Source organism: Neopsephotus bourkii, unplaced genomic scaffold (genome assembly GCF_033783945.1).
Source record: "Neopsephotus bourkii isolate Nb327-2 ecotype Australia unplaced genomic scaffold, CSIRO-AGI_Nbou_v1 NB_874, whole genome shotgun sequence".
NCBI lineage: Eukaryota > Metazoa > Chordata > Aves > Psittaciformes > Psittacidae > Neopsephotus > Neopsephotus bourkii.
The window spans coordinates 167,372-189,770 of record NW_026901368.1 but is presented as its reverse complement, the minus strand read 5'-3'; the positions used below and the strand labels follow the sequence as shown (position 1 = coordinate 189,770).

Below are 22,399 nucleotides of genomic sequence, written 5' to 3'. Positions count from 1 at the left end.
CCATATAATGCACTTCTGGAACAGCTTGAGTACAAGAAAAAAATGGGCAGACCCTCACCACAAGCCCTTTCAGAATAAGATTTCCTATCATGAGAAGAGAGAAATGACCCACAAATGAGGAGCAAAACCCTTTGACTGTGAGAGTATTCTTGAACAGGTTAGACTAGACATCAGATCGGTGTAACTCCTGCTGTGTGAACTGATAGCATGGGAAATATTTTCCTCTAATACTCCCCAATTCAAGCCTTCAAGCAACAGAAAGCATAGTTGCCATAGTTGCAACCAAAGTTGCAAGAGAAAGTAACTGCCTCTAAAGACTGAAAGCAACAAAATGTGCTGCTGCAGAAAATACATGGACCCAGTCAGAGATCAATATGATTAGACAAAAGCTATTTATTACAAAGCCTTAAATCCTTTTATACTATTTCTTGCATGCACTTACAGTGATTTGGCATATGATGATTGGATACATGTCTTGAAGACCCTTAGTGACTAACTTATAATTGGTTGAGCACAGGTGTGAGAACTTGACCTCGAAAGCTTGCCAACAGTCCACAGTTCTCATAACTCAGTGAATTCCAGCTGCTCTTACCTTGCTTGCTTAAGCTTCCTCTGGCCTCTCATGGCCATGCTGTATCTATCAGGATTATTCAGAGTTTATGTACCAATTATCCATTCTCCTGTGAGAACACTGTGCTTTTCTTTTTTCCTTTTTTTTTTTTTTTTTTTTTTGTGGTGTGGGGGGAGAGTATCATTTCCAATCCCAATTGCAAGTGTCCGTGTTATATCCCTTACCTTGATAGAGGCACAGGAACCAGACTTCTTAAAAGAGTTCCATTTCTCTGTGTATTGTAGTAGTTTTCATAAACAACAGGAGCTTTTCCAATTGTTTACCACACACAGGTGAAAGCCCAGTGCTCACTGAGGAAACAAGATTCAATGGTAGGGGAATCACAGAATCGGTCTGGTTTGGGTTGAAAGAGGCATTGAAGCTCATCCAGTTCCAACCCCTTGCCATGCGCAAGGACACCTTCCACTACAGCATGATGTTCCAAGCCCCATCCAACTTGGCTTTGGACATTGTCAGTGATGGAGCAGCCACAGCTTCTCTGATCAACCTGTGCCAGCGCCTCACTACCCTCAAAAAACATGGGAATCCCAGAGGAAACCTCATGTGTCAGAGATCTGGCTGAAACCTGCCCGCACACTCATGCTGGTGTCTGGTGGCTCAGACAGCACAGGGACACAAACTGGGTTTTCTTTTCCCAACATAAAGATGAAGATTTCCCTTTTACATACTTCAACATTCTGGACGCAGTCCTGGGAGAGCTGGTTGCAGCCAGAGCGCACTGTGGAAATAGTTGATCCACTCGCACTCCTGCGTCTCAAGCAACTGAAACGACACAGACAAAACAGCCCTATCATCTTTAAGGAGGGAGCAAATATCTTCTGATCTCTTCTCATCCCACTACAAAGTTCACTGCCCACAGCAAGGAGCAGGTGATGTTGGTCTGCAGGAACTGCGGTAACCATGAGTCATAGAATCATAGAACCAACTAGGTCGGAAAAGATTTCATCCAGAGAAGAACTCATCCCTTTACACAACCAGGTATTTTGATGAACGTTAAACCCAGGAAGGTCTGCAGGACCGATGTGAAAGAGGTCACTCAGCACACCACTGTCCCTGGGGAGACGAATCCAGCTTCCTAAAGGCACTGCATCTTCCCTAGGTACCCCATGGTCCTGCAGTCCCAGCTGACTTCTCTCCTACAACTATGGAGTAATAAGAAAGCATTGGGGATCTATGAAAGCAAAATGTCTTGACTCATTTGTCTTCTCTCTCTTTCCTGCCCATCTCTTTTCCAAGCAGCTATAAACCCAAGTCTGTTGAAATGTGCTGTCTGGTATAGCTCCATTTCATGAGCCTTTACCCATTTCCCTGAAAGACAGCCTTTCATCCCACGAGTACATACACACTTGTTGTGAGAAACAGTCTAGATAAAAACTTAAGCTCAGGCTAGACACAGCAGTGAAGCAGCTATGTATTCACATTTTTGCAAAAACAGGTGTACAAATGATTAGTCACAAAGAGCAAAATTAGAACTATGATTTATCTTTTCTATCCTGGCCACAAGTACCCTTTTGTGTGTCACTGTTTGTTGGGTTCTCTGAAATTTACAGACTATCCAGTGTGTATAATCTACTTGCTACCACCGTTTACATCTCCCCTTACTCAATTTTATAAGCCGCTTCCTCTTACTTGCTTATCTCCTTTTATGTTTTGATTTCATAACTCTCTTGCAGATATGTGGTACCCCAACTTAGACTTTAACCAGCTTACACCTGCTTAGCCTTAGTGATTGTGCAAGGATAGTATTCTTTTTAACCACAGAGTGCATCTTTTGTCCAGAGATGACATGGTCTTTAACAACAGTGTGTGTCTTTCTAAGTTATGTTATCTCAAACCCTTTGCTTTGTTCCCTTAGTAACTTAGTCCCAGCCTTCTCACAAAGTTTCAGAAATAGGAATGTATGCTTATTATCTCTTCATCTTAATACATACAGAGTTCTTAGGTGATTTCCATACACCAGTGTCTGTCTTCAGATGGGAGTTCCACTGGTCTTTTGATCTTAGTTTAGAGTGTCCAACATTTTTTCAGGAGTCCTCACAGCAGTTTTAGTGGTCAACAGTACTTGAAATGGGCCCTCTAAATCTGGTTGTTATTTTGAGTCTGATATAGCTGAATTTTGTGAGACTTTACAAATTTTCCCTGAAAGACAGCCTTTCATCCCATGTGTACATATGCACTTGTTCTGACTTGCTGTTTGCAAGATTGCAGCAGACATGGGATAAGACTGCAACCTCTGCACTTCCTGTCCATAAATCACAGAATCATAGAATAGTTAGGGTTGGAAAGGACCTTAAAATCATCTAGTTCCAACACCCCTGTCATGGGCAGGGACACCTCGCACTAAACCATGCCACCCAAGACTGCATCGAACCTGGCTTTTAACAATGCCAGGGATGGAGCATTCTCTGCTTCCTTGGGCAACCCATTCCAGGGCCTCACCACCTTCACAGTAAAGAACTTCTTCCTTATATCTAAATTAAAATCCCCGTTTTAATTTTAAAGCAACTAATCCTAACACTACACTCTTCAGTGAAGAGTGCCTCCCCAACATCTTTGTAGGCCCCTTTCAGGTACTGGAAGCTGCTAGGAGGTCTCCACACAGCCTCCTCTTCTCCAGGATGACCAGCCACAGCTTTCTCTGCCTGTCCTCCTGTAGAGTTGCTCAAACAGCTCCATGTCCTTTTTATGTTGAGGACAAAAGAACTGTACGCAATACTCCAAGTGAGGTCTCACAAGATCAGAGTAGAGGAGCAAGCAGGTTAATGGGTAATAAGGTCACTACTTTGATTCTGTTACTTTGAAAAGGTAGTGGAAGGAAAAATAAAAGCAAAAAAAATAGTGGAAACCTTAAAGTGGTGAGACCTTAAATTCAGAAGGCAAGCCAAACACACACACAGGGATAGCTGCAACATGTTCTGCTGCTTCACTGCCAGGGCAACAAAGAGAAAGCAGATCTGTGCCATCCTGGACCCCTGCAGTGAGCAGTGGACATCCAGAGGACCACAATGCCACATAAAGGCATTTGGGGATTTTTGCATTATAAGCTTTGACTTGCTCTTCTGCCATTCTTCCCGGATCTTCTCCACTGTGGTAACTCTCTGCTGGTAACTCCTGCCTGTGAGAGAAATCACACTCTTATCTGATTAAAACTGATTAAAAAGACCATTTGCTAGAAGGCACTACACAAAACCTGAATTGGCAGGGATGTCAGGGTGAAAGCAGCAGGAAAGTGTGAGCTCAGCTATGGATGTGCACTGCAAGGAAATACAGAGCTGTGCAGAATGGTGGAGGGTCATGCCACAGAGAAATGGTGGGAACAGCATTGGTAGGGCTACGCAGGCTTCTCCACCTCTGGTATGTTGGGCATGAGTTTCTGAGGAGCCAGCCCTGACACAAGAGCTGGAGCTCACTCAAGAGCCATGCCATGGCTTCACAGCCCCTGCCCCAGGAAACTCCCCTCACCCTCCAAAGCCTGCATTTCCACACTCACAAGACTCCTCCGGAGATGATTTCGTCTGAGCCAGCTTGAGGAACAGCTGCCAAAAATGGGAGTGAGAAGAAAGCTACAGGAGAGTCGATATGCACCACCAATGGAACTGAAGCCCAACTAGAGAACGATGCTGGCCTTTCCATCTCATCCCCAAACCCAGAGCTGGGAGAAGAGTTATGGGGCAGGAGAGCTCCAAGAACATACACCCTTCCTCCTCCTGTCCCATGGCCCCCAGATTCCTATTGCCCCAGAAGGAGTCAGGACAAAGGAGGAGTTTGCTTTGGTAGATGGGGATTGGGTTAGGGATCAGCTATGTAATCTGGACATCTATAAATCGATGGGTCCGGATGGAATGCACCCACGGGTGCTGAGGGAGCTGGCGGAGGTCATTGCTAGGCCACTCTCCATCATCTTTGGTAAGTTGTGGGAAACAGGAGAGGTGCCTGAGGATTGGAGGATGGCTAATGTCACACTAGTCTATAAGAAGGGCAAGAAGGAGGACCCGGGTAATTACAGACCGGTCAGCCTTACCTCCGTCCCTGGAAAGGTGATGGAACAACTTATTCTTGACTCCATTTCTAGGCATATCAAGGATGAGGGGGTTATTAAGAACAGCCAACATAGTTTTATGAGGGGGAAGTCATGTTTGACCAACCTTATTGCCTTCTATGAGGAAGTGACTAGGTGGAGGGATGATGTTAGAGCAGTAGATGTGGATTTTCTTGATTTCCGTAAGGCATTTGATACTGTCTCCCACAGCATTCTCATAGATAAGCTAAGGAAGTGTGGGCTTGACAATCAGGTAGTGAGGTGGATCAAGAACTGGTTGGAAGGAAGAAGGCAGAGAGTTGTGGTCAATGGTGCAGAATCTAGCTGGAGGTCTGTGACTAGTGGAGTCCCTCAGGGGTTGGTGCTGGGACCACTGCTGTTTAATATTTTCATCAACGACCTGGATGAGGGAACCGAGTGTACTCTCAGCAAGTTTGCTGATGACACTAAACTGGGAGGAATGGCTGACACACCAGAAGGCTGTGTTGCCATTCAGCGAGACCTGGACAGGCTGGAGAGTTGGGCGGGGAGAAATTTGATGAAATTCAACAAGGGCAAGTGTAGAGTCTTGCATCTGGGGAAGAACAACCCCATGTACCAGTACAGGCTGGGGACTGACCTGCTGGAAAGTAGTGAAGGGGAAAGGGACCTGGGGGTCCTGGTGGATAGGAGGATGAACATGAGCCAGCAATGTGCCCTTGTGGCCAAGAAGGCAAATGGCATCCTGGGGTGCATTAGAAAGGGTGTGGTTAGTAGGTCAAGAGAGGTTCTCCTCCCCCTCTATTCTGCCTTGGTTAGGCCACATCTGGAATATTGCATCCAGTTCTGGGCCCCTCAGTTCAAGAAGGACAGGGAACTGCTTGAAAGAGTCCAGCGCAGAGCCACAAAGATGATTAAGGGAGTGGAACACCTCCCTTATGAGGAGAGGCTGAAGGAGCTGGGTCTCTTCAGCTTGGAGGAGACTGAGGGGTGACCTCATCAGTGTTTACAAATATGTAACGGGTGGGTGTCAGGATGATGGAGCTAGGCTTTTTTCAGTGATATCCAGTGATAGGACAAGGGGCAATGGGTGTAAACTGGAGCATAGAAGGTTCCACGTTAACATCAGGAAGAACTTCTTTACTGTGAGAGTGACAGAGCACTGGAACAGGTTGCCCAGGGGCGTTGTGAAGTCTCCCACACTGGAGATATTCAAGGCCCACCTGGACAAGCTCCTGCGTGATGTACTCTAGGTTACCCTGCTCTTGCAGAGGGGTTGGACCAGATGATCTCTTGAGGTCCCTTCCAACCCTTGGGATTCTGTGATTCTGTGATTCTATAACCTCTCCTGCTGCTTCTGTGTAACCACGTTTGTGTTGTTGGGCACAGCTTATTCCGCCTCATCCTTATAGGTACAGCACCATTCATAAAGGCGCTTGGCCTAGGAGAGCCAACAAACAGGGCAGGAGAGTGTTAGCGAGCAGTGAGTTGCTATTACAGCTCATGCAGGTAGCTCTGGAGGAAAACACTGCCTCCAAGTGAAGAGGTGGACACAGGCTGCCAGCAGAGCAGGGGACAGCACACAAAGCCCCCAGTGCCCTACTGTTTGAGCAAAATTGACCTCACAACACAAACCGCTCTTCATTTGGCATGAAAAGCTCATAGCAGTTGAGTCCTTGACACCTAAATCACTCTTACCCTACCATGCAAGGCTGCTACTAGCCATGTCCCTGGTGTACTCTTCACTTTTCCAGCACACAGTATGCAGACTTAAATGTGATGGTCTTCCCGTGCTGCTGCTCTTTGTGTAATGGCTACATGAGTTGCAGCAGAGGAAGACCCTCATATTTAAGACTGCACCAGCACTGCGTATGTGTTAGCAGTGTTAAACCATGTGTCAAGAAGGAGAAGCATGTTTGCTTTACAACCATGGTCTTCTCGTAGTGCAGATTCCTGGTTTTGTGAATTGCCTCCATTATCAGCTCTATCTGTGAAGATAACAGAGCCAGAGTCAACACATCACTGACCACTGAAACTCCATGATGGACTATACGGCTTAGGAAAGGAAGAGGCACAGGCCAAATTCAGATGGCCTTAAGGACTTATGTCCACCTAAAGCATCTAAACAAAACCCACCTTTTATACTTCTAGCTAAGGCTCCACTCCTGTATGCAAAGGAACTCTACAATCCCAGCAATATATAGTACTGTATCATCTCCATAGAATCTAAGAAAATTGGGAACCCCACTCATTCTGCTACGTCCAAACATCCAGCAGTTTTCCCTCATTTTCCAGAAAGAGGAATCTCAAGCCAGAAGAGGTTAAAAGGCTTGTCAATTTTAGCAAACCCTATGAACATCAAGCAAGGCTATATATATGAGATATATGTATATCTGCTTTAAGAACATTCCTGGTTGAGGCTGGTGTCTCTGGTGCTGAGCCCCTGCAACAGATGGCCCCAAAAGGCATCCAAAGGAGAAGATGTGGCAGTGAGAAGAAGGAAGTCAGAGGTTCAGCAGCAGACTTTCAACATATAGGAAGGAGCTCAGGACTTCCCAGCAGCAGCAGGCATTCAGAGCATGCAGGGTGCTGGGGCATGGTGGGAGAAACGAGCCAGAAGCCAGGATCCATCCGCAAGGATGGTGATGGATCAACACCCTGACCTTCTTCCGGTGTAGTTTTTGCTTTTCCCTGAATTCCTCCATTTTCTTTGCTTCTTCCCAAAGTGTTTGCATCAGATGGATGTGACTTTGTCCCACATTGTCTATCAAAGCAAAGCAAAGCAAAGAAATTTTTATATACTTATATATAAATATATATACTTACATATATACACATATATGAAAAGACTCTGTTGCTGAAATCAACCATTGTAGCTGACATCAAAGTGACCCCATAGCACACGTTCCTTTGCAGAAACGTATAAAAGCAGCAGAACTTCTGAAGCGGCATCCAAGCAGCATTAGCTATGTGAGGGTCAGTCCTCCTGGGGCCCGCCTTTCAATGTAGGATAACTGGTATCAAGAAGTTAGTCAAGCAAGCACAGTCACATCTGCCCCTCACCCCAATGAATTCAGCCAGGTTTCTATACACAGCAACCTGAAGCAAAGAGCTGCCCCAGCTTAGAACACAGTCAAGCTGGGCCACAGAAAAACTGATGCTAAAAACCCCTCAGGCTCATCCTGCTGAAAGTGAGTGGCCATACCACAGAACAGCACCCCAGCAAGTTCATCGAGTGCCATATGCAAAGTGTAGTTCACACTTCAAGACCCAGAGCTGTTTCAAACTCACAGCTATGAATAGCCAGCTGCTTCAACAGCAGAGCCATGCTGGGGAGGTTCCTGAAGGGTCAGGGCAGCAGACATATGTGGCTGTGGCTGAGAGTGGACTCAGCACAGGAGAGCAGAGTGCCAGCCCTCAGGGAAGGGATGCTGCCTGCCATGTGTACATGGAAATGAGGTGGCCAAAGCATCATCTTGTAGATGCTCTGGTTAGAATTGTTGAATCGTTTAGGCTGGAAAAGACCTTTAAGATCATCGGGTCCAATCATTTAGCCTGGACAGCCAGGACTTCATTTCCATTGCTCTCCGAGGTGGAGTGTACAACATGTAAGAGGTTAGGCAATTAAGAGAAACATTTCCAATTTGACCCAGCTCTGAGGCAAGGTATTATAGTTGAGATCATTCCAGAATCCACTGAAACCCATGCAGGGACACCTTCCACTAGACCAGGGTGCTCTAAGGCATGTCTAGCCTGGCCTTCACACTGCCAGTGATGGGACATCTCTTTTCAGACAGGCACACCCTGTCCCCGATCTAACTGCTTCCAGCAGCAGACAAACACAAACAGAGCCTGGAGCTGACACTCTGTCCGCCACTTTAAACCCGCTCAGGAATGAATAGGCCCAAACGCGAGACAAAGTCCTGACTAACGCCTCATGCTGTGTAACAACCCCACCGATCCCCTCCCTCCCACTCTAAGCTCGCCGGACGCACCACAACGGGGAGGTGGTGCAACCAGCCTGGACGAAGACAGGAGGTACCTCACCTGGAACCGATTCCTGCCTTCCCTCTGGACCTTGGGCCTCCTCTTGGCGAGGGCCTCGCAGGCCACTCTCAGTCTCCACCGTACCCACACCACCAAGCCGCAGCAACAGAGGCTGCGGTCGGAAGATGGAGTAGACTGACACCGCCCCCTTCAGCTCCCTTTCAGTCAGCAGCGTGGAGGTTACGTGAAACACAGAAAGAAGCAATGCGGAAAAGCAGCTGTGGGTGAGGCAGTTCACCTCCCAGGAGCATAGGGCATTACGGTAGGCTCATATATAGGCTCCTGTGGGAAGGCCAGCCTCCTCAGTAAGTGCAGCGGTGGAGTCGGACTGCTCCATAGTATCCTGTGGGGAGGCCAGGCCTCTCTATAGGAGTTTGGGTTGAGGATTGGCCCTCCTACAAGGGCCTGTGGGGGAGCAGAAACCTTTATAAAGTGCTGTGTGGAGGCCAGGCTCCTCTATAGGAGCCTGGGAGGGAGATAAGTTCCCCTACTGAGGACCCGATGGGAGGCTAGGATCACCTCTAGGAACCAGGGAAGAATCAAAGATCCTCTATACGGGAGTGGCCAGGCTCCCCCTATAAGGACTGGCAGGGAGGCAAGGCTTATGTATAGGTCTGTATGAAAAGGCCTGGTTCCCCTACACAGACCTGTGGAGGGGCCAGGCTCTCTTACAAGACCCCAGGCGGATGTGGGAGATTCATCCATAAGATCCTGGGTGGAGGCCAGATATCTCTATAAGGTTCTCTGGGGAGTTCAGTCAGCTGCTGCTAGAGGGAATATCAGGTAAGAAACCAAGCCCCTACTAATGAGGCTGGGGAGTGTGAGATCTCTTCTTTCTATTTGTGCCATAGAAGGAGCTGGAAGTGCCACTGGAGCAGGGCAGCCTGTCCTGCCATGCCTGAGGCATCTCCAGTCACAGCAGAACTCCAGGCTCAGCCAGGGGGACCAGGCATCACTGACCCTTTTGATCCCTACTCAGGTGCTTAGCTGCCCTAGGGAGCCATCGCTGGAGCCAAGGCCATGCCCCACTGGAGCAGAAGTGATTTTAACCAGCCCCACATGGATGAGTCCCTGCAGAGCTGAGTCCCTCCTTGCAGAAGACACTGTAGTCAAGGACCTAATGATATTGAACAGGTGATGTCCACCCAATTAGGCTTTGTACTTTCAGATTGAGAAGACTTTTTGTTATTCAACATTATTTGTAATTTATTATACCTGTGGGAAAGGTAAATTGTGCGTGGGTAAATGTAGAGGTGATCCTGACCAGAAACTCATTGCACATTATGGAGTTGGTGGTACCCTGAGCAGGCACAGGGCGGGTCTGCACTGCCCAAGCCCTGTTGCTGCAGGATGAGCCTGGCCATCTCATGGTAACGGGGTTCATGGGCAGCTCCTGCCTGATTCTGACACACCAGCTGCCTGGCCCTGCCTGTGTCTGGAGATGCAGCAAGTTCTTATGTGAACTTCCTTTATGACTAATGCTGTTTTCTTGTGATGCTTAATGTATTTGTTCATAGGACCAAAAAGGAAGAGCTCTAACTCTGCCTGAAGCCAGGATGCCCAGCATCTTAAGAGACATAAGATTTACATGCTACCAGTATCCCTCTTCTTATTCTGTCTTATTAAAGCAGCTGTGACTCATATGTCCCTAGGGGAGAAAGCAGGAGATATGCAGCTGGTTATCAGCGTCTCTTCTTAGGCCATTTAGTCCTAGGGGTGCTAGACGGAGGACAGGACCCGCTAGAGAGGCCTGTGAGGAAACTCAGCCTGACTGTAGGGCCCCTGTGGAGGCTGAAGTCTTGGTGTGTTCTGTTTCAGAACTGTCGTTGTATTGAGCAAGTAGGAAGTAAAGGCTGAGCAAGGATATGCTCTTGTAGGCTCCCTCCCAGGAGAAGGAACCTGAACATCCTAGGGTGTTCTGAAGGTGTACCAGCCCTAGCCTAGACAAAAAAGTCGGTATGACATCTTTCAGAAGAAAGATAGATACCATGCAAGTCTCAAAACTTAATCATAAAAGATGTGTGTGAGAACTAAGACTACAGCAGGGTCCTTCAGGAGAATATTTCTACACTTGGTCTTCCAGAAATAAAAACGGACAACCGATTCCTTGGCATGTGCACTTTGCATGGTCCATTGTAATGCATGAGGAGAGATGTTTAAGCTCACTGCCATCTTCTCCGCAGAAGGAAATACAGGAGAAGCTCCGGGGATTGTTTGGCTTAGACATGCACTGAAGTCATGCAGATTCAACTTGAAGTACGCCATACATCAGCAACTCCCGTTGCTCCAAAGTTAGTCCCCTGGCATCAGGTTTAAACAGCTGAACTGTATGCTTGTCCCCTTCTCCTCCATCCCTGTGTCATAAGGCACTGAGAAGCTTCTTAAGCAGTGCTGCACATGAGGATATGAGAGAGACCAGCAGCCCTGCAGCAAATGAGCTTCTGAATCAATGCCATGATCATGTGTATGGTAACAAAAAAAAGCAAGAACTTTTGAGGAGATACAGTCACAAAATGTGTTTCAGGGCTCGAGCCGAATGCTAATAACTAAGAGTATTTCCAGTGGTACATAGTCACAAGAAGTCCAAGGGACTTCTTTACCAGAAGTCTAAGGCCCAGTTAGAATTAAACTTGGCTAGGGATATTAAGGATAACAGGAAGGGATTCTGTAGGTACGTAGCAAATAAAAGACAGACTAGGGACAACGTAGACCCCCTCTGGAAGCTATTGGGAGAACTGGCTAACCTGGATTTGGAGAAGCCTGAGGTTCTTAATGACTTCTTTGCCTCAGTCTTCACTGGCAAAGGCTCTGACCACATGTCCTGGGTTTAGCAGTGGCAGTCATTTTTCTCTTTCTTGGTAGCTGGTGCAGGGCTGTGTTTTGACTTTCAGCTGGGAACAGAGCTGAAAAACAATGATGTTTTGGTTTGGCCAAGGACTTTGTGGGCCTCATGCTCTGCCAGGGAGGAGGGGAGCCAGGAGGAAGCAGAGACAGGACACCTGACCCAAACTGACCAAAGAGGTATTCCATACCACAGCACGTCATGCCCAGGAGGGAACTGGGAGTTAGCCGGTAGGGCGAGGTGGACTGCAGGGTTTGGAGGAGGTATTGGTCGGTGCTTGATCGGACTGGGGGGGCAAGTTATCGGTCGGCTGGTGATGGGGTGTTGTATTCTCTTCCCTTGTTATTTCATTTATCATTACGATTATTGGTGTTAGCATTAGTGATTTGTGTTATACCTTAGTTACTAAAACTGTTCTTATCTCAACCCGTGGGAGTTGCATTCTTTCTGATTCTCCTCTCCGGCTCTCCAGGAGTAAGGGGAGGGCAAGAAAGGGGGGGAGTGGGTAACAAGCTGTCTGGCATTGGTTAAACCACGACACCACACCACCCAAGTCTTATCAGGCAGACGCAGGGACTGTGAGAATGATGACCCTAGGCCCACTGTAGCTGAGGATCTGGTTCGAGACCATCTTAAAAACCTGAACATGCACAGGTCAATGGGACCTGATGAAATCCATCCGCGGTTGCTGAGGGAGATGGCGAATGAAGTTGCTAAGCAACTCTCCAACATATATGAAAAATCATGTCGGTCAGGTGAAGTTCCCAACAACTGGATAAAGGAAAATATAACCCCCATTTTCAAGAAGGGGAAAATGGATGACCCGGGGAATTACTGACCAGTCAGTCTCAACTCTGTGCCTGGCAAACTCTTGGAACACATTCTCCTGGAAGGTATGTTAAGGCACATGAAAAACAAGCAGCTGCTTGGTGACAGCCAGCATGGCTTCACTAAGGGGAAATCCTGCCTGACCAATTTGGTGGTCTTCTATGGTGGGGCTACAGAACTGATGGACAGTGGTAGAGCAGTTGATATCATCTGCCTGGACTTGTACAAAGCATTCGACACTGTCCCACATGACATCATTGTCTCTAAACTGGAGAGACATCAGTTTGATAGGTGGAACACTTGGTCAATGGCTCAATGTCTGGCTGGAGACCAGTAACGAGTGGTGTCCCTCACGGATCAGTGTCGCGACTGGTCTTGTTCAACATCTTTGTCGATGACATGGACACTGGGATTGAGTGTGCCCTCAGCAAGTTTGCTGATGACACCAAGCTGTGTGGTTCAGTTGATATGCTGGAGGAAAGGAATGCCATCCAGAGGGAACTCGACGTGCTTGTAAGGTAGGCTGATGTCATTCCTATGAAGTTTAACCATGCCACATGCAAGATCATACACCTGGGTGGGAGGAATGCCAGGCACAGCTACAGGTTGGGCAAAGAAGATATTCAGAGCCGCCCTGCACAGAAGGACTTGAAACCAACCATATCCTGGGCTGCATCAAAAGGAGCATGACCAGCAGGTCCACGGAGTTGATTCTGCCCCTCTACTCTGCTCTTGTGACACCTCACTTTGAGTATTGTGTACAGTTCTGGTATCCTCAACATAAAAAGGACATGGGACTGTTGGAACAAGTCCAGAGGAGGGCCACAAGGATGATCACAGGCTAGAGAACCTCCAGTATAAAGACAGGCTGAGAAAGTGGGGGCTGTTCAGCCTGGAGAAGTGAAGGCTGTGTGGAGACCTCATAGTAGCCTTCCAGTATCTGAAAGGGGGGTATAGGGGTATTGGGGATGGACTATTCATTTGGGACTGTAGACACAGGACAAGGGGTAATGGGTTAAAACCTAAACAGGGGAAGTTTAGATTGGATATAAGGAGGAAATTCTTTCCTGTTAGGGTGGTGAGGCACTGGAACGGGTTGCCCAGGGAGGTTGTGAATGCTCCATCCCTGCCAGTGTTCAAGGCCAGGATGGATGAAGCCTTGGGTGGCATGTTTTAGTATGAGGTGCCCCTGCCCCTGATGGGGGGATTGGAACTAGATGATCTTAAGGTCCTTTCCAACCCTCACTATTCTATGATTCTATGATTCTAAGTTAATCAAAGGAGGGTCTGCAGAGGCTGCCAGGCACGAGCTATACCATGAACCTAAAAATCTGCAAGCCCCTCATTGGAGCGGTGGTTGAAGAGCTAACCAACTTCTCCAGATCCTCAGCAACACTGCAGGGTGCAGGTTTGTGGCAGCACAGCCTCTCACTGGGTAGCTGCGCTGTGGACTGCTGCACCAGGCAAGATGCAAATCAGCTTCCAGTATCAGCACTTAAACCTAAAGCACATCTACAGCTAAGCCAGACATGTAGTGTATTGTTGGTGCACCTCTAAGTGAGCTCCCTGAATGATGTGGCCAAAATGAAACCTAAATTACAAACTTAATCATCGTTAATTAAGGACTTTAGAAAGATCGAAAAGTTTAACCTGAGATGTGATTGGGATATACATGACCTAAACAATCCAGCATTCCCAAAGCATTGTGCAGCACTCCCCTCAGCATGTATGACTTCTTGGTTATCTCCAGCCTCTTTCAGATGGCTGTGCTTCAGAAGAACTTCAAATCAAAATCTTCTTCTGACACAGATGGCCCCTTGCGTCTGGGTCCGTCACTTAGATTCCTTTTCTTCCCCCGAGTGTGAACATGGCATATCTGTCCAAGCAGTTTGCTGATCACAGGCACAGATTTGTAATGGGTACTTTCTGAGTGTGCAGATAATTATCTCAGACTTCAAATGCCTTGCTAAAATGGAGAAGCACTTCAGCTTTCTGTGGCTGCTGTGAGAAATGGTTTGTAGCTAAAAACTTAAGCTCAGGGTAGACACAGCAGTGAAGCAGCTCTTTATTAATGGTTTTGCAAAAACGGATCTCATAGCAAGTAGGTATACACAGCAAAAGCAGAACTATGATTTCTTCCTATCCCGTCCACAAGTTCCCTCCCTTGTTTCCCTATTGTTGGGTACTCAAGGGTTTACAGCCTATTCAGTGCTTTTAATCTGTGCACTTTCACGCCTCTATTTATACCTCCCCTTACTTGACGTTGTATGCCCCTTCCTTTTATTTGTTAACCACATTATTATTATCAACATAATCCTTTTCTGGTTCAATTTTGTAACTCTGTGGCAGAGATGTGGTACCCCAACTTGCTGTTTAACTAGCCTGCACTGGCTTAGTTTGTTCATGGGGAGTGTTCTTTTTAACCATGGAATATATCTTTCATCTAGAGATTACATTGGCTTTAACCACAGAGTGTGTCTTTTTGAGTTACTAGATCTCAAACCCTTCGTTTCGTTCCCTTAGTAACTTAGCCCCAGCCTCAGTGCTGAAAACTGTTAATATTGCAAAGCCTTAATATTGATCTTAAAGCTCTAATATTGGGAAGTCTTAAGATTGCAAAGCCCCATCCCAGTTCCCCTTTTATTTATACTGGTTTTGGTTTTTGCAGTTTCTATACAGAATTGTCCCATATGTTGCTTCCATTCTAGATAACATAGTTTCACATTCTTGGTCTAAAGATAAGTCGTCCCAATTATCTTCACACTCTTTTTTTTTAATCTTTTTATCTAAATCATTTTGTCAGAGTAGGGTGGTGGTCCCATAAGCATTTGTTTTGACAGTGTTGTTTCAAGAAGAAGTTGTACAAGTCTTCCTATATACAGAATTATGTAGCACCTTATAGCTATTCATACACCTGCTACTACAATTACATAAGTAAAAACTGATACCACCATTCCTTTCCATTTTCCAAACCAGGATTCTAACCTTCCTCTTAACGAAATACCTGTTCTCAAATTTTCAGCCAGTTCTTCTGCCAACGTAGTGAGGCCTTGAAAAGCCCTGCTTATGGCTCCATCTGGTGTTGTGTTATTTGGAATAAATGTGCAACACCTATTTCCTAGCATTATCCATACTCCTCCTTTTTCAGATAATATATCTAAAACTATACTATTTTCTTACGTCTTCCTGCTGGTAGCATCTAATTGTTTTGCAATTCCTTTTATTGCATTCCTGGCAAGATTTAGAAACTTCTGTTGATCAGAATAAATACAACTTATCCAATCTATATTTATATTGATTGTAACCTACCAAAACACACACATTAAACAAAAAAAAAAAAAAAAAAAGATTCAAACCCTATTGCTACTTTGTTCCTAGCTTTGTGGTTGTCAGCAACTCCTCAAGGAACTCTGAATCAATAGAGGTTCTGTCCTCAAAGGCTGTTCCTAAAATACTTCTCTTTACTGTGTGCCTTGAGAAGTTTGTTTCCCTCTCAAATGCCAGGTTAAATGGAATTGCCAATTGAACAGTTGCACAGGAGCCCCTCTAGTTTGGAGGAAGTGCAGACCTTAGGATTTTTTTTCCCACAGCACCACCCTAAATCTGCTCTGATGATTTTTATAGCTGAGTTGTTTCCTGCATTGTCCTCAGTCACACCTGCATGTGTTTTTAATTCTCCTAGAATTCTCCTGGTAGCATTCACAGCCTGTCATGAGAGACAAGCTTTATGGTTATCAGATGCTGCGGAGAAACATCAGGAGGCACCCTCATGTCCTTGTCCTGCAGAGCAGGGAATATGAGTGAAGAAGGACTTAAAGGTTTTGTTTCACCAGGGAGCCTTCTCCTGCTACAGTGCATTTATGTACATCGTTCCTTGTAAGGCTCAAGTCCATTCTAATGGGAAAGGGGCTATCTGTGCTGAAGCACAGTCGTTCCGAAGCACATGCATAACAATTGCTTCTATTTGAACTTTTCACTGTATATTTGATACATTCTACCCAGGCATTTGCATTACTGTATCCTGTTTCTATTTCAAACACCTACTTCAAATCTTTAATTGCAATTACATTCACTATCTTAAGATTCCTTGGTGGAGTACATGTCCACACCGATGGAAGAATGGTAGTGTCCACAGGCTGGCCACATTCATTTCTCTTTGGCTCCCAAAACACCATTTTAAATCTAGCAATTGAATCCCCTCCTGTCACATCTGCCCTCAGGCCATGAACTTGTCTTACTTCCCCACCAGCACTTGCAATAACAAGTGCTACAGGACCACCCTCTAAATTCCCACAGTCAGGTTCCACGTGACCTTTAAACACCATAATTTTACTTCTTAGAGATTTTCCCTAAGCACTGGGTGAGATCCACTCATTAAAGGCAGTTGTAAACCAAACGTATTCCACCCAGGACAAGGTGATTCCAAGTATGGTTGGAGATAATACTCTAAGTATCATCTAGAGATAACACAGTCTTTAACCACAAAGCATGTGTTTCTGATTTACAATATCTTAAAACCTTTCCTTCATTGCCTTAGGAACTTAATGCCAGACCTAGTATTGAAAACTCTTATTATTGCAAAGCCTTACTATTTATCCTCAAGCTCTAAGATTGGAAAAGTCTTACTATTGTAAAGCCCCATCCCCAATTATGCAAAACCAACACTGTTTCTCTCACAGCTGGGAGTAACTGGAAACACCACTACACTGGCCAGACCAACAGTGTCTTCTGCCTGGAGAACCTACAAACAGGATCAACAGCATCTAGGGATGTAGCCGTCAACTGTGGCATAAGCAGGCTCACCTGAAACAGAGAGCACAAAATAATCAGGTCTGCTTATGAGAAGTGCTCATTACAAGACTCTACACAGGACAGAAACACTGGCCACCTGTGTTAAAGGGATGGAAGGCAATGGTGGATGAGGCTGAAAGAGACGTCTTGATTCTATGATTTGCCGAACAACCAAGGCATTTTACCAAGTTCCATCACTAAAGTGCCAAAGGGAATAATATAGCTCATGGTGTTAAATGAGGGAAAGGCCCAAAATGCAGAGACTAGTGGGATCCCAAACCTGGACATCCTTAAGCTCCACAAATGCCTACATACAGGGCTTTGGTCAGAACTTCTCCTTAGTGAAACCTTGTATCCAAAGTCAGAGTCCAGCTTCCCAGGATCTTTCAGGGGGGACCAGACTTCACCTAAACCATTCCCTTTAGGCAGCTAAAGCTCGTGATCTGATGGGGAAGAGCAAAAGCAGGTTTCTTCCGTGGAGCCAGAAACCCCATAAAGCAAGTAATTCTGGTGCAGTGGTCAGGGTGAGTAGAGGTGCCCTCCCGCACATTAGAAAAGAAAGAGCTGAGGATCTGTGTGGCTCTAGGATTCCCAATGCCCTGGCTCAGTGCTCCTCAACTTCCCTCCAAGAGCTGGTGGGAAGGCAAGAGGTTAGGACAGCCGGGGCTTTACGGAGACCTGATTCCAAGGCACGTCATGGTGGGCTGACATGAAACTAGAGGGCATTGTGGAAATAGTTGACCCACTCGCACTCCTAGGTCTCAAAGAACTGAAACAACACAGACAAAACAGCCTTAACATCTGTAAGAAGAGAGTAAATCTCCTGTATTCTGATCTCTTCTCATCCCACTACAAAGATCTGTGTCCACAGCAAGGAGCAGGTGATGTTGTTCTTCTGCAGGAAACATGGTAACCATGAGTCATAGAATCATAGAACCAATTAGGTTGGAAAACACCTCATCCAGAGAAGAACTCATCCCTTTACAAACCCAGGTATTTCAAAGATGAGCATTAAGTTCAAGAAGGTCTGCAGTACGAATGTGGAAGAGGTCACTCAGCACACCACTACCTCTGGGGAGACGAAGCCAGCTTCCTAAAGGCACTGCATGTTCCGTAGGTACCCCATGGTCCTGCAGTCCCAGTTGGCTTCTCTCCCACAGCTATGAAACAATAAAAAAGCATTGGGGATCTATGAAAGCAAAGTGTCTTGACTCGTTTGTCTTCTCTCACTTTCCTGCCCATCCTATTTCCAAGCAGCTTTAAGCCCGGGTTTTTTGAAATGTGCTGCCGATTATAGCTCATAAAGGAGCTGCCTGGTATAGCTGAATTTCATGAGCCTTTACACACTTCCGTGAAAGACAGCCTTTCATCCCACGTGTACGTACATACTTCTTATGACTTGCTGTTTGCAAGCTTGCAGCAGACATGGTATAAAACCTCAACCTCTGCACTTCCTGTCCATAAATCACAGAATCATAGAATAGTTAGGGTTGGAAAGGACCTTAAAATCATCCACTTCCAACCCCCCTGTCATGGGCAGGGACACCTCACACAAAACCATGCCACTCAAGACTGCATCAAACCTGGCTTTTAACAATGCCAGGGATGGAGCATTCTCTGCTTCCTTGGGCAGCCCATTCCAGGGCCTCACCACCTTCACTGTAAAGATCTTCTTCCTTATATCTAGACTAAACTCCCCATTTTAATTATGAAGCAATTAATCCTTATCCTAACACTACACTCTTTAGTGAAGAGTGCCTCCCCAACAACTTTGGAGGCCCCTTTCAGGTACTGGAAGCTGCTAGGAGGTCTCCACACAGCCACCTCTTCTCCAGGATGAACCGCCGCAGCTTTCTCTGCCTGTCCTCCTCTAGAGTTGCCCGAACAGCTCCATATCCTTTTTATGCTGAAGACAAAAGAACTGTACGCAATACTAAAAGTGAGGTCTCACAAGCTCAGAGTAGAGGATCCAGATCACCTTCTTCAACCCTTGGTTACACATCACAGACAGCTGCAAGACACAGATCAGCAGCAGAGCAGCATCACGGTCCTCTCGCCACCGAATCTGGACTTCCCTAGCACTTGCTGGAAGTCCTGACTAGACCATTTTACTATGAGACAGTCTGCTTTAGACTGATACATCCATTCAGAGGGGTTCCCATGCTACCACGTGAGATATATGGTGAAGGGCTGCTGGCACACTGAGTTCACATGGCGATGGCTTCACCCAGCTTGCACCCCCAGTGCACCAGTACCTTCTGCTGCAAATTCATTTAAAGTCCTTCAGAGTTTCAGAGTCTGCTAGGTGGTGTCCTGGCTGTAGGACACACTGTCCTTAAGCCACTGAGTACCCAGAAATGACTACAGCTGTTCAGGATAATGGCCACACCAATCGCGCAAGCAGGTTAATGGGTAATAAGGTCACTACTTGGATAATAAAAAGAAAAGAAATAGTGAAAACCTTGAAGTGGTGGGACCTTAAATTCAGAAGGCATGCCTCAGGCACACACAGGGTTAGCTGCAACATGTCCTGCTGCTTCACTGCCACAGCAACACAGAGAAGGCAAGTCTATGCCATCCTGGACCCATGCAGCAAGAATTGGACATCTAGGGGACCTCAATGCCACGTGAAGGCATCTGGGGGCTTTTACATCATAAGCTTTGACGTGCTCTTTCTGTAATTCTTCCCGTAGTAACTCTCTGCTGGTAACTCCTGCCTGTGAGAGAAATCACACTCTTATCTGATTAAAACTGATTAAAAAGACCCTTTGCTAGAAGGCACTACACAAAACCTGAACTGGCAGGGATGTCAGGGAGAAAGCAGCAGTAATGTGTGAGCTCAGCTATGGATGTGCACTTCAAGGAAATACAGAGCTGTGCAGCATGGTGTAGGGTCACGCCACAGAGAAATGATGGGAACAGCCTTGGTAGGGCTATGCAGGCTTCTCCACCTCTGGTATGTTGGGCATGAATTTCTGAGGAGCCAGCCCTGACCCAAGAGCTGGAGCTCACTCAAGAGCCATGCTGTGGCTTCACAGCCCCTGCCCCAGGAAACACTCCCTCACCCTCCAAAGCCTGCATTTCCGAACAAGAGTCCTCCGGAGATGATTTCATCTCAGGCAGTTTGAGGAACAGCTGCCAAAAATGGGAGAGAGGAGAAAGCAAGAGGAGAGAGCAAGTGCCTTGCCAAAGGCACTGAAGCCCAACCACAGGACATAGACAGGCCTTCCATCTCATCCCCAAACCCAGAGCTGGGAGAAGAGTTATTGGGCAGGAGAGCTTCAAGAACATACACTCTTCCTCCTCCTGTCCCATGGCCACCCACATCTCTATACCTTCTCCTGCTGCTTCTGTGTAACCATGTTTGTGTTGTGGTGCACACCTTGTTCTGCCTCATCCTCATCCCCACAGAGCTGCTCATAAATGCGCTAGGCCTAGGAGAGCCAACAAACAGGGCAGGAGCCTGTTAGCAAGCAATGAGTTGCTATGACAACTCATGCAGCTAGCTCTGGAGGAAAACACAGCCTCCAAGTGAAGAGGTGGCCAAAGGCTGCCAGCAGAGCAGGGGACAGTACACAACGCCTCCAGTGCCCTGCTGCTTGAGCAAAACTGACCTCACAACACAAGTTGTGCTTCATTTGGCATGAAAAGCTCATAGCAGTTGAGTCCTTGACATCTAAATCACTCTTATCCAACTGTGTAAGGCTGCTGCCAGCCATGTCCCTGGCGTACTCTTCAGTTTTTCAGAGAACACTATGCAGACAGGAATGTGACGGTCTTCCTCTGCTGCAGCTCTTGATGTAGTGCCTGCATGAGTTGCAGCAGAGGAAGACCCTCGTATTTAAGACTGTGCCAGCAATGTGCACGCATGTTAGCCGTGTTAAACCCTATAGCAAGAAAGAGCAGCATGTTTGCTTTAGCACCATGGTCTTCTCGTACTGCAGGTTACTTGTTTTTGTGAATCACCTCCATTATCAGCTCTATCTGTGAAGACAACAGATTCAACACATCACTGACCATCGGAGCTCCACGATGGACTATGTGGCTTAGGAAGGGAAGAGGCACAGGCCAAACTCAGATGGCCTTAAGGATTTATGTCCACCTAAACCATCTAAACAAAACCCACCTTTTACACTTCTAGATAAGCCTCCACCTGTCTATGCAATGGAACTCTACTAATGAAATCCACCAATATATAGTACTGTATCATCTCCATAGAATCTAGGAAAATTGGGAAGCCCACTCCCCCCTGCTATCTCCAAACTTCCAACAGTTTTTCCTCATCTTCCAGACAAAGGAATTTCAAACCAGACAAGGTTAAAAGGCTTGCCATTTTTAGCAAACACTGTGGACATCACTCAACACTATATATATGAGATATATGTATATATGCTTTAAGAACATTCCTGGTTGAGGCTGGTGTCTCTGGAGGTGATCCCTGCGATAGCCAGCCCCAAAAGACACCCAAAGGAGAAAATGTGGCAGTGAGAAGAACAAGTCAGTGGATCAGCAGCAGACTTTCAACATACAGGAAGAAGCTCAGGGTTTCCCAGCAGGGGCAGGCATCCTTCCAGCAGCGGCCCCTTCCTGTAGGGTACTTGGGCATGGTGGGATATACAAGCCACAAGCCAGGATCCATCACCAAGAATGGTGATGTTTCAACACCTGGAACTTCTTCCGATGTAGTTTTTGCTTATCCCTGAATTCCTCCATTTTCTTTGCTTCTCCCCAAAGGTTTTCTGCCAGCTGGATCTGACCTTGTCCCACACTGTCTACCTCTGCAAAGAAAAGAAAGTTTCATATATTTATACATATATATATATAAATATACATATATACATATATATTCATATATATATACACATATATATATATTCTGAACATGCACAAGTCCATGGGTCCTGATGAAATCCATCCGTGGGTCCTGAAGGAGATGGCAAATGAAGTTGCTAAGCCGCTGGCCATCATATTTGAAAAATCATGGCAGTCAGGTGAAGTTCCCGACGACTGGAAAAAGGGGAATATATCCCCCATTTTCAAGAAGGGGAAAATGGATGACCCGGGGAATTACAGACCAGTCAGTCTCGCCTCTGTGCCTGGCAAAATCTTGGGGCAGATTCTCCTGGAAGGCATGCTGAGGCACATGAAAAACAGCAAGGTGCTTGGTGACAGCCAGCATGGCTTCACTAAGGGGAAATCCTGCCTGACCAATTTGGTGGCTTTCTATGACGGGGCTATGGAA

The 22,399-nt window shown here is 46.4% G+C and overlaps 3 long non-coding RNA genes across 3 annotated transcripts; 2 read left to right on the top strand and 1 right to left on the bottom strand.

Moving 5' to 3' along the window:
• Positions 1-3,688: 3,688 nt before the first annotated feature.
• Positions 3,689-21,018, bottom strand: LOC133214213 (uncharacterized). Its single transcript, XR_009726048.1, has 3 exons — positions 20,493-21,018; positions 4,122-4,167; positions 3,689-3,746 (listed from the first exon to the last, which is right to left on the bottom strand). It is a non-coding gene; the product is annotated as an uncharacterized LOC133214213 (long non-coding RNA).
• On the top strand, positions 6,522-21,960 carry LOC133214212 (uncharacterized). Its single transcript, XR_009726047.1, has 2 exons — positions 6,522-7,376; positions 21,892-21,960. It is a non-coding gene; the product is annotated as an uncharacterized LOC133214212 (long non-coding RNA).
• Positions 9,462-17,177, top strand: LOC133214206 (uncharacterized). Its single transcript, XR_009726041.1, has 3 exons — positions 9,462-9,830; positions 10,574-10,648; positions 17,046-17,177. It is a non-coding gene; the product is annotated as an uncharacterized LOC133214206 (long non-coding RNA).
• Positions 21,961-22,399: the final 439 nt, after the last annotated feature.